The 13,833-nt window shown below is 35.0% G+C and overlaps 1 protein-coding gene across 1 annotated transcript in view; it reads left to right on the top strand.

Annotated features, from left to right (window-relative positions):
* The window catches only part of LRP1B (LDL receptor related protein 1B), a 2,189,733-nt gene that overhangs the window by 1,910,003 nt on the left and 265,897 nt on the right, over positions 1–13,833 (top strand). The window lies entirely within an intron of this gene.

Below are 13,833 nucleotides of genomic sequence, written 5' to 3' on the forward strand. Positions count from 1 at the left end.
ATTTTGTACTTTTTCAAAATCAGAGACACACATTTAACCCAAGAAGTTTTATCACAGAATGGCATAATCATAAAGAAGACAGGAAAGGAATATGGCTAACCATACAAAAGAATTATCATTTTGGAAAAGATAACTTAAAGGCTGAACCACTGGCATCTTGCTGTGTGAAAGAAAGCATATTATATCAAAACATAAAGAATTATTGATTTCTCAATTTCCCAATACTACTTTTTTTAAAGATTAGCCATTTATATTCCATCTCTTTTATTACGATGTAACTAGCTTATTCTCTATTATTGAAAATGAAAGTGATCATGTTTAAATGTCACATATGTTTGAAAATGTTAACAGTTAACTAAGAAGATTACAAAGAAATTCTCCAATATTCAATAATTATACCTTGTACCCTTATTTATATGCAGTGTAAAATGCTGTGTTAGTTATGGTCAGGCATACAAACATAAATAAGATGTAGTTGCTTGCCTAAAATAGTTTACAATCTAGCAATTGATTCTGTCTCAACTTGAGCAGAAAGATTGGTTATACATATCAGTTCAACAATGGACCTTCCAGAATTCATCTCATTAATCAATTTATTATTACCATGATAGAATTAAGTTATGCTAGATATAGGTTTTCTACTTTTATCCATTGGAGCAAATTGATATTTTTTTAAGAGATCCAGTTCAGCAGCCCAAGATATAGTTAAAAAAAAAAACAGGTTGTTTGAACCATAATTATATCTGTCTGTCTATCTATGTATCTGTGTATATATCTATCTATTTATCTATGACTAAGAACCATTTAAACTTTTTCTACTACTTCTCATATGACACAGAGCACACAATCATATCTATATGAAGCTAGCAGAGGTTACCATATCTGGTTAAAACCATTCAGTAAAGCTGCCACATCCAATTTTCATGATCACCACAGTTTACTTCAGATTGTATCCATTGTGGATCAGTGCAGAATCACAATTAAGAATATTTGTAAGAAATATATTGACCAGTTTGCTATTACACCACTTTGACTTTTTTATAAACTTAAGCAAAAGGAAATGGTTTTTAATAACTATTTGAATAATTTGTCCTCTAAAATATTATTTGGTTTTGTTTTTGTCTAAATGATTTGGTTTGACTATCTACACTGATAAAAGAAGCTGATATTTACCAAATTTCTGTTTTTTTTTTCTGTTTATGTGGAACAAAACTAAATATAAAGATCAGATTCTAAAACCTATGTGATTCTGCCATTGACAAATGTTACTGTGAGCTACAGACCAAAAGAAGCTATGATATACAGGTTAAGTAATTTGTTTCCTAAGGTTAATTACCTAATAATTCTTAGGCTCACTATAGGATTTCCTCATACCTATTATGATTTATTTTAATTATTAGGTATATGGGATAATACTGATTTTCAAGAACATGCTCTATTCTTTGTTATTCCAAATTTTCATGAAATAAGTTGTAACCCTTTATTTTCTCTTTCTTTTTTCTTTTGTGAAAATGGAAACAAAATGCACTTTATTAGTGAATCCATTTTATAATGTTAATGTTTCAAAAGGCAAATTAACTCCCCTTAATAAATAGCCATGCTAAGCCATTATTTTGTCATATGTAGAATGATCATATTTGTGGTAATATGATTTGACTTTTAGTCTATTCCATTGACAAGCCATGTTACGAATGATGAGCTCGACAAGAAATTAGTTTTTACTATTATGCTGTCTCTTCTCCAGATTAAACAATTTCTTTTCCTTAGAATATACTTTTTAAAAATACTCACTAGCTGTGTGACCTTGGGCAAGTCACTTAACCCCATTGCCTAGACAAAAAAAATATACTTTTTAACCAACTCTTATATCACATTCTTTGCCCTCTGTCAACTTTCTTTAAGTTACCATTGTTACCATTGTGGAAGATAAATTTCACTGCTGAGTTTAAAAGATATATCTCATAAGACACTCCTCTTTTTCACTCCAGCAAAATATTAGTGTTTGCAATTATAGCAAACAGTTATTTAGCTCAGCCCCCTTCTCTTTCTCGTTTGTTGGTTCCTCATTCCCTTCCAGACATCTTAAGGAGAGCATTTCCTAAGTTTCTGTTCTAGACAATCACTTCTTCCCACTCTACATATTTCCCTTGGCAATTCCATTTACTTCGACAATTTTAATTATTATATCTATGCAAATGATGCTCAAAGAGATACAGAAGAAGCAGTTATCTCCCTTCTGATACTTCTATTTCAAATTACCAAAAGGTCGCCTCTATTTGCATGCCTTATAACACTTCATGTTTCATATGTGCAAAACCAAGCTTAGACTCTTTCCCCCTGAACCTGCTGATTCTTCTGACCTTATTTCTATCAGTGGCACTCCCATTCTGCTATTCTTCCATCTCCAAATCCTTCATGTTACTATATCCAATCAGTAAACATGTTGGTTTGGTAGTTAGAGCATAGTGGATGGAATCCTATGCTAATAGTCAAGAAGACATAAGCTTTAATTCTGCTTCAGACATTTACAATCTATGTAGCAGTTTGGGTCTTAGTTTCCTCATCTGTAAAGTTAGAGGACTGTACTTGATGACCTCTAAGGTTTCTTCAAACTCTAAATCTGTGATCTTCAATCCTATTTATTTGGCCTCCACGGTGACATATTTTCCCTTCCACATTTTCTTCTCTATTCGTACTGGCACCTTTCTGGTACAGGTATTTGTTTCCACTTTCATGGACTATTTTAGCAACTTTTGAATATATCTTCCTACTTCCATGACTACTCCAACCCATCTTTCCTATGTTTCATATTATAGTAATAATCTGCCTAATGAACAGATAGAGTCATGCTGTTCTTCTGCTTCAAAATCTTGTAACTCTATATTAGTCTCCTTCCCAAACCCCCACTAATGTCCAAACTCCTTTTGTTGGCTTTCAAGGCCTTCCATAATTTGATGCCATTCTTCCTTTCCACCCTGATCAGATATTATTCCCCTCCATGTACTGTAAAGTCCAAACAAACTAAATAATTCTGTTATGCCTCATATCTCCATGCTTTTGTTCATGGCTTTCCTTGTTCTCTGTGCCTGGAAGGATTTTCCCCTTCCTCTTTGCCTGTTATTTTCTTGCAGCCCACTGAGAATGTTAGCACCTCTGGGATGTATTCTCTTCTCCCTTGTTGGTAAGAACCACCCCTTGGGCTTTATAGTATTGATTTTCATTAGTCCCAATAAACATCCCTTATAATAGTGTATATTATCTCCTCTACTAGGCTATAAACTCATGGAAAGTAAAGGACAGAATCTTATCTGAACTTTGTGCCTCCCCCAACTAGCATACAAAATTTAAATAAAAATTCAACAAGTATTTATTAAGCATCTACTCTGAACAGAGTACTGTGGTAGCTAGCAGCAAGATAAAAAGTTTATAGATAATACATAGTTATTTTCCAGCACACTAAATTAAACAACATTTTATTATATTGAACCTTTTCTCATTTGCTCATTTGCTTTAATTAAATAGAATGAGGAGCATGAGTGGAATCTTCAAGATGTTTAATAAGTGGCCAACTGTTTGCTCATATTGAAACTACTCATCCTATTAGTCATAAGTTCTGTAAATGAAACTCTTTCGTTGAACAAATATTTTATTTGAATGCATCAATAGCTTTTTCTTTAATTTTATTTGTTTCATGAGCTAATATTACTGCAGTGAAAGTAATTGTCTTAATCCCTATGAAACAAATGCTATTTCTGAGGCTATTGGGTTTTACAGATAGTTTCCTTGAGATGCTGCCTCCAAGGTGAATATATTCCTGAGGCCTATTAGGCTGCTACAGATATTTTATAAATTTGTCTTTGAAAAATTATTTAGGCTGTTACGATGCATTTTTAAAAGTTTTAACCCTGGATTTTCATTGCTATTGTTAGTAGTTGGAGCATTGCCTAATGTGGCAAATGGGAATATCTGGGATTTGTGCTATCATGTAAATAGGGGTTCAGCCAAGGTGTCATTCCTTTTGGTCACCTTCGTGTTCTCCCTCTGATTTATAACTACCTTGCATAGGAAGGTGAGTGTTTTAACCATGTTATAGGACAGACATGTCTAAGATCCAATTTTCTCCCATACAAGTGACCTGTTAGTTGGTCTACTAAACAAGGGTCAGTTCCTAAAGTCCTTGATACTTCTACAATCCATATAGACCATCAGTGCCCATAATTCCCCACATTCTAAAATTAATAGAATTTGTTTAGAGCCATTTTTACAGATATTTGGAGGGGTTTGAGGTAAAGCTCAAGCAAGTCACTGCTTTTACTCTGCCATCTTGGCTCCACCCCCCTCCCCCTAAAATTCATAGAAGACAAAACACCTCTCTACCAAATCAGAGAGCTTAGCTCTTGGCGTAGGACAGGACACACGTAATTAGCTGTTACAAATAAGAAGAGATGAAACATCCACAGCTACATAGCCACCATCCTACCAAACTTTTTCCACTTAGTATTCACAGTAAACATATTTTGAGAAATGTAATCATTATCAAGCCACTAAAACATAGAGAAATAACCTTTATTATGTAAGAGTCATTAGCTGGCTTTCGTGGCCAAATCTTTGCCTATAGGAGAAGTCTAATTGCTTACTAGAAATCCAGAGTCACCTTTACATCCCACTGTGTAACATGGATCACCTACACAAGTAAGACAGACACATTACTGCCTTTGCAGCAAGAGCAGCAAGAGCATATACCTAGTGTGGTCAAGTCAGTATCCCTATCATGTGTCCCAAAGTTCTCCATTCTACATTTTTCTATAATTTTCTATAATTCATATAATATTATCCAAAAAGTAAGCATATTTTAGTTGAATATAAGGAGAAAAGATTTCTAATAATTAGAGATATTTTAAAAAATAGAAAAGGCTTTCCTAGGTAAAAGTGAATTCCCTTTCAATTTATATGTGTATGTGTGTATGTGTGTGTTTATGAATGTGTGTGTGTTCATGTATAGATACAGATCTGAAAGTGCTTACAAAATAGCCTAGATCAGTAGTTCTCAAAATTTTGGTCTCAGGACACCTTTACACTATTAAAAATTGTTGAGGACCTTCCCAAAAAGCTTTTGTTTAAGTGACTTACATCTATCAAACTTTAGCCTATTAAAATTAAAACATTAATATTAGTATTCCGCTCATCCTTTCTATAGCATTCCAAACCAAAATGTCCCTCCCTGGCCACCTCTTTCATATATACATTGTTTCTTCCTATTAGAATGGAAGAATTATCTATCTAGGGCAAGAATTATCTTTTTGTTTGTCTTTATATCCCAAATACTTAGCACAGTACTTGGCACATAGTAAATGTTTCATTCACTCATTTTACCTATGAGCAAACTAGGACCCAGAAAAGTGAAGTAACTTGTCAACAGTCTCAAAATTAGTAATTCGTAGAACCGGGATGTGACCTTTTGGATTTTCTCTTTGGGTAGGCGTGAGACTCGATGATCACCAATGTCCTTTACAAAGCTAATATTCTACAATTCTAGCTACAGCACTCAATATATACCAGGTATATGGGGCTGCTAAGCACCACAGGTCCATAATTTCAAAAAGCCTTGAAACAATCTTGAGGACACAGATTAGATCCAGAAAGAGGGATTCAATCAAATTTAGCTATCATATATTTGACATAGTATCGAGGAACCAATATGTATAATACTAAAATCTCATATCTGTATAGCATTTTAAGGATTACAAATTGCCTATCTCACCGCCTATAAAGTAGGTATTGCAAATATAATTTTCCTCTGAATATCAAGCAAGATTCTCCCCTGCTGATATATATTTATCCCCTCATTCAGCTTTCCACCTCTTTCTACAAGATGGATAAACAAATCACTATTACATTTTCTCCTTAGAAGAGAGTGATAACCTCTGCCCTATAGCTCCTCTCAGACTCCCTATGATTCTGAGCTGTAAACTATTACATATGCTAAAGCTCCTTTCTCCAATAAGTCCCTGCTCATTCATACCCATCCAGACCATCCCCTTCTCTTCTGGTGACCCTATTCTCCTCTTCTCTACCCTTTCATTATGCTCACTGGAACAAACTGGCCTTTTTATTAAATCTGTACCATCATCCCCCACCTTCACTTTCTGGAAATGACTTTGTATGTATGTATTTTGCTTTTGCTTTTGTGTGTTTATGTTGTTTACACCAATAGTAAACTCATTGAAGGATGGGAAGATTCTTGTATTCCCAGCACCTAGCATAGCGCCTGAAACATATAGTAGGCATTAAATAAATGCTTGTTGAATGGAATATCCATTTTACAGATGTGGACCATAGGGTTCAACAGATGAGTTGCCCATGACACAGCTAGTAAAGTGGCAGAAATAGAACTCAAACCCTACCCTGACTCTAAGACTGCACTTTAAACTAACTATATGGCTTCCTCAAAGTGTGAATTTGGGAAAACTGAAATTCAGCAATAGAAATTATATTCACAAATATAGTTATCCCTTCTATATTATGACTTTCCCTGTTGCAGTTTCTATATATTGTGGGTCAGCATAAGAAATTAAATAGGAATTTTAGGGGAGTTTTGTGGAAGCTGCAGATGGCACACGAAGGCCAGCAAATGACACAGAAAAAGTTTAGAAGCTTAGAAATGCATAAAATATATGGATAGTATTGTATAATATCAACATATTTGATTAGATTTATATGTTTATATACTGTAATAATTCAGACTTCTTCTTTGGCACAAAGGGAGGGCTAAAATTTTTATGCAGATTTTCTAGATTGAGGGGGCACTGCACTGCCAACACCCTTCATGATGTAGAAGGGATAACTGTATATTTAAAACATCCTCTTGTTATGCTTCCTTCTTCCTCATCCATTAGAGGCAAGTTGAGTTAAATGACTTGCCCAGGATCACACAAGTAATAAGTATCTGAGGCTGGCTTTGAATTCAGATCCTTCTGACTCTAGGGCCACTGCACCACCTCGCTGCCCCATTGTTATGCCTCTTTTTAAAGTAAAATTTGCAGTCATTATACGATATTTTCAAAGTACATTATAAAATACAGTTGACATCCCATAAAGAATAATGACATCACATTTTGTAAGCTATTCATTGTTCATTTGAAATTAACTTTTGATGCTGCTAGAGAATGTGGTGTTGATGCTTTCCTGGCTATCCTTCCTAGAAAGAGCTTCCTGGGAACAGAGATTCATTGTCACCTAAAGTGCAAGAACTGACTGTTTTATTAAGAATGTCCTGTAGCTCAAAATAATTCACTGCTCCTCAGTGTCAAGTCCTCTACCAAGCTGCCATTTCTTGTCCTAAGCAGATGGGCTAAACGAGTCTAGTGTAATGGACAATTTCCTGTTCCCAGATTCCTATTGTGAGTTAGTTGGATATGATTTGATTTGTTGAGACAGATAATGACTTAGTGTCCTAGTAGCAGAGTAGTAACTTAATCCTGGGTTTCATTTTCATTATGCTTACTGATCACTATGTTTACTCTTTCCTATTTTTGACACTAAGCCTGGTTTATGGATTTTAGAATTATGTAGCATAGAAGTAATTAAGCATTGTATCTTTTAAGTCTAATTTTGAGGCCTTGTGGTATAGTCCTGGATGGTTGAAGGTTTTGTTCAGTCATGTCTAACTCTTCATGACCCCATTTGGGGTTTTCTTGGCAAAGGTACTGGAGTGGTTTGCCATTTCCTTCTACAGATCATTTTATTTATGGGGAACTGAGGCAAACTGGGTTAAACTTCTTGCCCAGGGTCATACAGCTAGTAAGTGTCTGAAGCTGCATTTGAACTCCTTCTGACTCTAGAGCCAGTACTCTATTCACTGTGCCACCTAGCTGCCCTTCTTGAAGTTTACCTGGCTCTGGAAAGGTTTGGAACAAAAGCTTAGCAATAGTCTATATGAGTATCATTTGAACAGCAGCTTAAGTTTGGAGAAATTTATCACTAAGTTGTCTACATGGTGATACAGTTTTCAGTGACAGTAGTTCTTGAAGATCACATACTAAATTGTAGAGGGACTTTGATCTCATATCATTGAAAGACATATTATAGATCCTTGGTGAAATCATGGATCCCGGAAGCACTAGAGTCATTATGACCTGATTTCATCTCATTTAGATATATAGACTTCACTATAATTGATATCTTTTTGGTCCTGAAACCATTAAGTAGCTTAGGTTTTCATGTTCCAAGTTCCTACAATTTCTCGGAACTTCCTAATATTTGTAGCATGAACAATTAAACCATTGAGTAACTAGCTATATGACAAATATCTTAAGATTTGTCCCTCCCCAATATCACATGCTTTGTAATAACTTCTCAAAAAACTTATTTTCTCTCAAACTCACACAGTAAATCATGCAGATTAACATGTAAATTTCTAAGTGCTTAATAGCTTGTTTAGAATGTAAGTACCTAGGTGGCAAAGAATGTTTTTTTTATTTGAGTGTTGTTTTGGGATTCTTTTGTTTTTTGTGTGTGTTTTTAGTATCTCTGGTGCCTAGAAAGGTGGCTGGCACATGGGTCTTAATACAATTTTATTAAAATGAATTGAATTGAAATGCATAGGAGGAATCTATGAACAATTCCACAGACTAAGAGTCCTTTAGAGAGTATTAGTAATTGTTTACTACCTCCTAGTTTGGTGCCCAGGCTACTGCTAAGGAGGAAGTTGCAACAAACTCCTTCAGAAAAATTCTCCCTGCCCTCCTCTTTGGGCCCCAAATGGGCCCAACACTCTTAAAACTGTAATAACACTATATCCATCTTTTTTGTTTTTGGCTTTGATATCCAGGACATCTTGATTCCTCACTTTCTTTTTTTCTAAAATATAACCTAAACTCTGTACTCTCCATTAATGCCCACTGAAAATTCTATCCTTCCTTCTGTCATAGTCTGTTTGAACAATCTGGATGAGCTGTATGTCCCAGACCTTCACCCCTGATCCATTGTCTGAGGTGTCCCACTTCTTTCTCAGTTAGTATTTTAAGCCTTTAAATAGATCATCCTACTTCAAGGTGTTAAGTGCTCTGTTAGTTGCTTTGAAGTATTTTCCTGTGAAACCTGCTTTGTCAATAAGCTTAAGGTAGCTGCCTGCAATTACCCTAATACTTTCAAGAACCTCTTAAGCTTCTACCAGGTTTACTCTCCTAGTCTATGGCCTGACCTTTTTAAAACACCACTTGTCTTTTTGTTACTACTTCCTTCCATCTCTAAACTAAAAGAGAATTTTCATTGCCTAATAATTTCTTAGTTTCTCTTCTAAATCCTCACAGAGTTACCTGGATAATGAAACTTCTATTGTAGGCAATTTCTATCTTGCCTTATTTCTACACTATAACTCATCAACATTAGTCATCTGGTTTCTAATGCGTAGAACTTTAGTATATGATACTTCTTGGTAAAGCAGACCTAATAACTTCTAAGCTAGCTGCTTATTACCATAGGTTCATACAGACCTCAATTTAGAGCTAGATGGGACATCCAATGTCATCTATCTCAGAGGTGTCAAAATCAATTGGAAATGGAGGCCAGTAAACCATACATAAAGATCCCTATGGGCTCATATTAACTTAAAAACATATTAAGATCTACCTTTATTATATTTTATTTATTTTGTTAAATATTTCTCATTTGCATTTCAATCTGATTAGTGCTTGCCTAGGAATTTTGTAGGCCATATGTGGCCCATGCATTTGATACTTCTAAACCAGTTCAACCCATTCAAATTATATATGAGAGAATGGAAACCCAGAAATTTAGAGTGAATTGTGTAGTGTTACAGAGTTTGAATGTAGTATAATTGGAATTCAAACACAGGTACACTAATTCCAAATTCAATGTTCTTTCTACTTTGTCATGATTCCACATTATCACTTCAATTCCAATGGCCAACCCCATGACAAATTCTGTTTCTCAAAGAGTTTATCAAGCATGTTATAAGAGTAAGAACATTTCTAAAACACAAAATTTTATGTATATTCTTCATAATGATAATCCAAATCTTGATGTTTTTCTTCAATTCAATATTTTTTTATGAGAGAGAGAAAGAGAGAAAGAAGGAGAGGGTGAGGGGGAGAGAGAAGGAAAGGGATAAGGAGAGAGAGAAGAAAGGAGAGGGAGAGGCAGTGAGAACTAGCTTTAATATGGGCTTGCTGATGATAAGCTTAGGGGTTCAGGGTTTTCCCTTTGTCATTCCCTGTCCGCTAATACATGGCAAACAAATTAATTAGTCTTTACATGGAGACAAAATCTATTTTAAAAGTTGAGTGCAAATAAGTATGACTTAAAGAGATCAAGAAGTTTCCTGGGGTAAGCAATGTAATTTCTTCATATGGTGATTAAACCAAAGAGGGGAGGCAGTAGAGAGGGCATAAATTCACCAGAATCCAGTATGGCAGTTTGATCGCAAAGCGTATAGATTGTTGGGCCTGGAGTTAGTTGGACTCTTACTAGCCTTGTGACCCTGAGCAAGTCACTTAACCTCTGGCTGCCTCAGTTTTAGCTGTAAAATAGTAATACCCAGCTCCAAAGGTTGTTTTGAGGATCAATTCAGGTACAATTTGTAAAGTGCTTAGCTCAGTGTTTGGAAAATAGTGGATAATTAATAGATGCTTATTTCCTTCTTTCCTCCTGCCCTGGAACATTCTTTAATTGGGTTGGCAAGCCAGACAGTTTTCAACTTCTTGTGATTATATTAAAATCATCTGGCTGTAAGCCTCATGTCTCCAATTTCTAAGGCTTCTCTTTTCCTTTCTAACTTCCACTTCCCATGATCCTCCAGTTTTCTTTCTAGCTAGGAAACTTATATTTCATATTAATCCACTTGACTAGAAGGGGCTACAAGAGCTTTGAAGGTTCAGTGTCCAAGTTATGGGAAAATATTATTGATAAGGATGACATCAGAAAGGAATGAACATATTTAAACATAATATTTCACTGGTGGAAAAATGCCTAGTGGGCAAGGGCTCACAGCAGAGTAAAGTCTCTGACTTTAATGTGAGGCAGGATACAAGTAAGAACACCATAAAAAAACTGAAAACACACAAACAAAAAAGCAATCTAGTTCTGTGCTCATTCTCCTGTTTTCAGTGGCCCCAGCTCAGTTGCAAAGAATATACCATGTAAACATTTGCCCCAGATCCACCATTTGCATAACAGCTTATACTTTACATATAATAGCTTCCTGAATATCTCTTAGCAACACTGGCAAACCCCATGAAAATGTTATGTGCATTAATAGTGCAGTTAGTGGACCACCAAGAAGAATATTTATTCTTTTAGTGTGATCCATCATTGCTATGAAATGTGCTAAAAACTGTGATGGCTATAGGATAATATGTGATGATTGATCTATTTCCTACTAGAAATAGTTTGCCTAATTATGAATTTATTTTAAAAAGAGGTAATTGAATTCCTATTATTAACAAGATAGGGTGTATATTACTAAAGATGATGCATATTATGATCCAGGACTAGATCCTCCGAACATTGTTTTTGTAATCATATCATGGCCATATTACTTCAATCCTTCAGGGATTCATAATTTTTCCTGTGTGTGTCCCCTATCCACCAATGAAGGTCAAAGCCTTTCTATGACTCTAGGTAGACAGTTTCTCTGGCTGAAAAATCCATTATCTTATAGATTACCTGATGGAAGGCAACATGGTATATTGGACAAAGCTGGAATGAAGTCAGAAAGGCCTAGGTTCAAATGCCACTTCTAACACTTACTAGCTATGTGATAGGGGCTAGGTGGCACAGTGGATAGAGTGTTGGGCCGGAAGTAGGAAGTTCAAATCTGGCCTTGGACATTTACTAGCAAGTCAATCCAGTTTGTGAATTGTGTGAGCCTAGGCAAGCCACTTAATTGTTCTGAGCCTCATTTACTTTATTTGTAAAAATGAAATTAGGCTGGATGATTTTTAAGGTCCCTTCCAGTCCTAAAACTCTAATCTTATGATACTATAATTGAGTCTCCATTCCCACTTCTCCACTTCCCTTGGCCCAAATGATGAGGTTGGTGGTCAGATAATAATTATAAGGATGATAATAATCAACATTTATAAAGCACTTTATGTTCTTCAAAAACATGCTACATATATTATCTCTCTTCACCACAAGGTAGGTACTATTTTTATTTCATTTGATAGAAGAGGAAACAGAATCTCAATGAGGTTATGCTACTTATCTAGGTACATGTAGTTAGTCAATGTCTGAGGCCAGATTTGAACATGTGTTCCTAACTCAGAATCCAGTCCTCTATCTATCCAATACACCATGCTGCCTCTCAGATAACAGATATATAGTCCATTGCTATGCCAATGCTTATAATATGCTAAATAAATGAATATTTATTCTCTTTTTTAAAACTTTCTTAAAGTTGAAGATTTGTGTTTATTTTATGTTGGCTACACTTTGGATTTTTTGACATTATTTAAAATTTTTTAAATGTGATAAAAAGCTTAGTAAACAATTTGGGGTTTCTTGAGTAAATATGCTGAAAAATTTTTTAAAAAGTAAATTTGATGTTCTATACTACATGAGAATACATTTTACCAACTGTCTGACTTTTTACTAAAAAAAAACCTTTAAAAATAATGATTTCTGTATTTTGTTCTTTGTTCTCTTCCATCTGTCTATCTGTACTTTGCCAAATCAAATGTCTCTCTTTTTTTTCTTTTCTGCTGATGATTTTGCTTATTTTTTGTGCCTGCTTTGCAGTAACACATTTTGGCTCCAGTAGAGCCTTCAGGGGAAACAACTGTCTGTCTAAATGGAATCAGTAAATTGTCTTCCAACTTTTGTGTGAAGAAATGGATGACTTGAGTGTGAATCATTAAATGCTCTATTTAATCTAAGTGGAATTCACTCAATCTGAGCATAAACTAACTTCAATATACATTGTGCACTTGCCACCCCCACACCAACAGGACAGTAATTATTTGATAATATTATCTTCTGACTCCTATTAATATTGAGAGAAACTGAGCTTCAAGTTTTGTGGTACAGAACCAAAAAGTGACTGCACATCTAGGCAAGCAGAGTAGTATACAATTAAAATATTTTGGTTCAAAAAGTGGATGAATTATCAGCTGAGGGGAGGAGGAGAGAGAGAGAGACTCACTCAGTATCAGCGTAAACTCATTCCAGCTCTTGGAGATGGAATGTTTATTTTGTATCATGTTTCAAGAAGCTGGGAGAGATATGCAAATCATGACAGGCTTCAACTTTGAATGCCATTTTGGTTGTGACTGAAAGAAATGGTGTAGTGGGCAAGTTATTTGAAAAATGATATTTTCACCTAGAACTTACATTTTTAAACTTGTTAAAGCTTCTGATGGCTGCTAAATTTGGTCATGTTTTTCCCCTATGACATATTCCAGGGTATAATTTTTTTAATATTTAAATCATTGAAGTAATAGAAACTATTGAAACCTTTCTTTAATTAACTAAGTATACATGAATGACAATATTTTTTATGCTAAGAGAACCGAAGATGTATTCTTAAAACATAAAGCAATTGTTACTATTTGGAGAGAGTAGGAATAAGTTTTTAACTGAGGGCATGACATCTGTCATCTTCTAAAATCATACTCTGATTCCTCAATGTGGAAAAAAGTATTTCTTAGTTTTTGAAGATTTTGCCAGTGAATTAATGTCCTGTGGCCAATCCTACCATGCTCTAATGGCTCCAAGGACTGGCCTAGGGATGTACTTTCTACTTCTTTGATTGAGGACAAGTCTAGTTACGCTTAGAGAACATAATCACCAGCTTGGCTATGGGGTTCATAACTT

Source organism: Vombatus ursinus, unplaced genomic scaffold, assembly GCF_900497805.2.
Source record: "Vombatus ursinus unplaced genomic scaffold, bare-nosed wombat genome assembly UNPS02014816.1, whole genome shotgun sequence".
NCBI lineage: Eukaryota > Metazoa > Chordata > Mammalia > Diprotodontia > Vombatidae > Vombatus > Vombatus ursinus.